Consider the following 5,004-nt stretch of genomic DNA (forward strand, 5'->3'; position numbering starts at 1 on the left):
TAGGAAGGAAGATGTGTTGGACATTTTGAACAACTTGAGGATAGACAAGTCCCCCGGGCCTGACGGGATATATCCTAGGATTATGTGGGAAGCAAGAGAGGAAATTGCAGTACCGTTGGCAATGATCTTCTCGTCTTCACTGGCAACTGGGGTGGTACCAGGGGACTGGAGAGTAGCGAATGTTGTGCCCCTGTTCAAAAAAGGGAATAGGGATAACCCCGGGAATTACAGGCCAGTTAGCCTTACTTCTGTGGTAGGCAAAGTAATGGAAAGGGTACTGAGGGATAGGATTTACGAGTATCTGGAAAGACACTGCTTGATTAGGGACAGCCAGCACGGATTTGTGAAGGGTAGGTCTTGCCTTACAAGTCTTATTGAATTCTTCGAGGAGGTGACCAAGCATGTGGATGAGGGTAGAGCAGTGGATGTAGTGTACATGGATTTTAGTAAGGCATTTGATAAGGTTCCCCATGGTAGGCTTATGCGGAAAGTCAGGAGGCATGGGATAGAGGGAAATTTGGCCAATTGGATAGAAAACTGGCTAACCGGTCGAAGTCAGAGAGTGGTGGTAGATGGTAAATATTCAGCATGGAATCCAGTTACAAGTGGAGTTCCGCAGGGATCAGTTCTGGGTCCTCTGCTGTTTGTAATTTTTATTAATGACTTAGAGGAGGGAGTCGAAGGGTGGGTCAGTAAATTTGCAGATGATACAAAGATAGGTGGAGTTGTGGACAGTGAGGAGGGCTGTTGTCGGCTGCAGAGGGACTTAGATATGATGCAGAGCTGGGCTGAGGAGTGGCAGATGGAGTTCAACCCTGCCAAGTGTGAGGTTGTCCATTTTGGAAGAACAAATAAGAATGCGGAATACAGGGTTAATGGTAGGGTTCCTGGTCAGGTGGAAGAACAGAGGGATCTTGGGGTCTATGTACATAGATCTTTGAAGGTTGCCACTCAGGTGGATAGAGTTTGTAAGAAGGCCTATGGAGTATTATCGTTCATTAGCAGAGGGATTGAATTCAAGAGTCGTGAGGTGATGTTGCAGCTGTACAGGACTTTGGTTAGGCCACATTTGGAGTACTGTGTGCAGTTCTGGTCGCCTCACTTTAGGAAAGATGTGGAAGCTTTGGAGAGGGTGCAGAGAAGATTTACCAGGATGTTGCCTGGAATGGAGAGTAGGTCGTACGAGGATAGGTTGAGAGTTCTCAGCCTTTTCTCGTTGGAACGGCGAAGGATAAGGGGTGACTTGATCGAGGTTTATAAGATGATCAGAGGAATAGATAGAGTAGACAGTCAGAAACTTTTTCCCCGGGTACAACAGAGTGTGACAAGGGGACATAAATTTAAGGTGAAGGATGGAAGGTATAGGGGAGATGTCAGGGGTGGGTTCTTTACCCAGAGAGTGGTGGGGGCATGGAATGCGCTGCCCGAGGGAGTGGTATAGTCAGATTCATTGGCGACCTTTAAGCGGCATTTCGATAGGTACATGGATGGGTGCTTAATCTAGGATAGAAGTTCGGCACAACATCGTGGGCCGAAGGGCCTGTTCTGCTGTATTGTTCTATGTTCTATGTTCTATGTTCTAACATTCCCGTAAATCATTTCTCACAGAGAAGTCAACTTTTCAGTCCGGAAGAAGGGTTAATACCCAAAACGCTGACTACTCCACAATCTTGGGCTGCCTGGCTTGCTGTATTCTCCCAAACTGCTGCTTGCCAGCTTCGGCTTGCAGTATGTAGTGGCTCAGTGGATACCACTGCAGCCTCACGGTGCCGGGGGCCCAGGTTTGATTGCAGCCTTTGGTGACTGGATGTGAGGAGTTTGCACTTTCTCCCAGAGTTTGCGTGGGTTTTCTCTGGGTGATCCTGTTTTCTTCCATAAACCAAACATGTGCAGGTCTTTGGCCATGCTTCCTTGCCCGTAGAGGTAGGTACATTAGTCAGAGGGAAATGGGTCTGGATGGGTTACTCTTCGGAGGGTCGGTGTGGACTTGTTGGGACAAATGGCCTGTTTCACACGGAAGCTAATCTCATCTGCACTACATTTGTCACTAACGAATGACAGAGTAGACTCGACGGGCCGAATGGCTTAACTTCTGCTCCGATGGTCTTGCGGTCTTAGGTTTCTCTGGATCATTTCATTTGGCAATGTGGAGTCCCGGGCTCATTGAGCAGCAGTGTCCACTGAAAGAAAAGCTCATCGTATGGTTGAACTCCTACAATGTGGAAACAGGTCCTTCAGCCCAACACATCTGCACTGATCTTCCGAAGAGTAACCCAGTCAGATCCATTTTCCTACCCTCCCTAAATTGCACACAGACCCCGAAGGGTGGAATTATTCCTGGGTTCTTGGTGCCATGAGACAGCAGTGCAATCCCTGAACCACCATGGGGTTATGGTTGTGGTGTGTAGGGGAGGCAATTGCAGTCCAGCAGAAAACAAAAACAGCTCACCTATTCTCCCACTGCACCAACTGTCAGGACTGGCAGGATGTTGAGCCCTGGGGGGTGACCCAAGGCAGCGTCACTGGTGGGATCTGGTTGCTGGGAGCGTTGGTGCCCCTGCTGGTGCTTCCGACAGTTGCAGGAAAATATGAACCTCTTTCCACATTCGGGCGAGCTGAAGGGCCTCTCCCCATTGTGGACACACTGGTGCTTCAGCAGGGCGGAGGAACTGCTGAAGGGCTTCCCGCACTCAGGGCAGCAGAATGGCCCCAACCCCTCCGCCAACACCCTCCGGACCCACCTCCGGGTGGATCAGCTGGTTCTTCAGCAGTGTGGAGGAGCGGGTAAAGCTCTTCCGACACTCGGGAAGGAGAACGGCTTCTCCCCGGTTTGGACGGACTAGTGTCTCCGCAGGGCTGAGGAATTGCTGAAGGCCTTCCTGCCCTTAAGGCAACTGAACGATCTCTCCCCCATATGGACCAACCAATGGGCCAGTAGGTCGGAAGAAAGAGCAAAGCCCTCCCTGCACTCGGGGCAGAAGAACGGCCTCTCCTCAGTGTGGACCCACTGGTGTCTCAGCAGGTGGGAAGAACTGCTGAAGGCCATCTCGCACTTGGGGCCAGAGAACAGCTTTCCCCGGTGTGGACCAACTGGTGCGTCAGCAGTACAGAGGAATCACTGAAGGCCTTCCCACACTCAGGGAAGCAGAAGGTCCTCGTCACCTCTGTGGACCATTTGGTGCTTCAGAACAATTTCAAATTTCACAATATCCTTCTGATAGGAGGGAGACCAGAATTACATACAATATTCCAAAAGTGGTCCAACCAATGTCCTCTACAGCCACAACAAAACTTCCCAACTCCAATACTCAGTCAGAGGATTGGGAAAGCTTTCAAAACCCACAAAAAAACAAACAGGAAAGAATGGAGGAACAAACCGAATTTTTGAGAGTCAGCTTGGAAGCATCAATGAGAAATCGGCGGACTGGTTTTCTTGGGTACCTGTTCTCGTTAAATACACTACATACGTATTTCTCTTCTGTTCTTCATAATTTCGCTGTGTTGCAGTGTGTAGTGGCTCGTTGAAATAATGTCATTGCAGCCTCGTTTGTTGGTGTTGGGATGATTGCTTCTGCAGTTACGTATTTGGTTTGTGTGTGTTGTTTTTCTGTAGATGCTAGTTTGAAATTCCCCATTGACTGTTCGCTCTACTGTGACATCTAGGAATGGCACTTCGTTGTTGTTCTCCTCCAATTCAATTCAGGAGGCCCCTCACGCCAAAGTCTCACTACTTGGAACAGCAATATACAGACTAGTCAAAGGCCTCCACTGAAGACTAAAACACCAAGTCGAAGATTCACACCACTCCATTTACTCCGTCCAAGAATTCCTGAACACCAAAGACACTAAGATAGAAGAGGATGGAATAATGCTGTCCTTTGACATAACAGCCCTGTTCACATCCATTAACATCAACGTGGCCAAAGAAAACTGAAGACACGACTCGAACAACCAAAGACACCAACACAGCATCAACTTCATCAGCAAAGATAGCACTGTCAACCTCGTGGAACTGTGCCTTACCACCCACTTCATATTCAATAACAAGCCCTACAAACAAATCAAAGAAACACCCATGAAACCACCAGTGTCAGGATTCCTAGCAGAAGCAGTAATGCAGAGACTCGAACAAACAGCCCTTTCAACGATCCAACCCAAACTTTGGGTCCGCTACAGCGATGACACTTTTGTCATCAAAAAATGAAACAAATTAGAGGAAACCTACAACACCATTAACAATATCCTTACTGGCATAAAATTCACAAAAGAGGAGAACAATAACAAAGTGCCATTTCTAGATGTCACACAAGAGCGAACAGTCAATGGTAAATTCAAAACAGGATCTACAGGAAAACAATGCACGCGAACCAAGAACTTAACGACTGAAGCAATCATCCCTACACATACAAACAAATCTGAATCAGAACAGGACTTCAACGAGCCACGACACACTGCAGCGCCCTGGAACTACGAAGATCAAAAAATAACCGTGCAGCGCATTTAAGAAGAACGGGCAACCTACAACTCCCATGAAAATTGCTTCCCTGACCGGGAATCGAACCCGGGCAGCGGCGGTGAAAACGCCGAATCCTAACCACTAGACCACCAGGGAGCTGCGGTTAGCTGTTGACACCTCTACTGAAGATTTCTTTCCTGCCCGGAAATCGAATCCAGGCCACGGTCGTGAGAAGGCATTCACCTGTGCATCCAACAATGTCATTTCTTGTATCTCTTGCTCCTGATGCGGTCTCCCCTCCATTGGGGAGATAGGAGACTCCTCGCAGAGTCAAGTCACAGCGCTTGAGCGAACGTCTCCAGCACACCCGCACCAATCAACCCCAGCGCCCTCTGGAACAACATTTCAAACCCCCCACTCCCACACAGCCGAGGACATGCAGGTCCTGGGCCTCCTCCATCGCCGTTCCCTCCCCACCCGATGCCTGGAGGGTGAGCGCCACATCTTCCCCCTCGGATAAATTCAACCCCAGGCCATCAATGCGGACT

General features: G+C 49.0%; 1 non-coding gene across 1 annotated transcript; it reads right to left on the bottom strand.

Moving 5' to 3' along the window:
* Positions 1 to 4,540: 4,540 nt before the first annotated feature.
* trnae-uuc (transfer RNA glutamic acid (anticodon UUC)) lies at positions 4,541 to 4,612 on the bottom strand. The gene has a single exon. It is a non-coding gene; the product is annotated as a tRNA-Glu (tRNA).
* Between the last annotated feature and the right edge of the window lie 392 nt (positions 4,613 to 5,004).

Source organism: Chiloscyllium punctatum, chromosome 36 (genome assembly GCF_047496795.1).
Source record: "Chiloscyllium punctatum isolate Juve2018m chromosome 36, sChiPun1.3, whole genome shotgun sequence".
In the NCBI taxonomy this organism is placed as follows: Eukaryota; Metazoa; Chordata; class Chondrichthyes; order Orectolobiformes; family Hemiscylliidae; genus Chiloscyllium; species Chiloscyllium punctatum.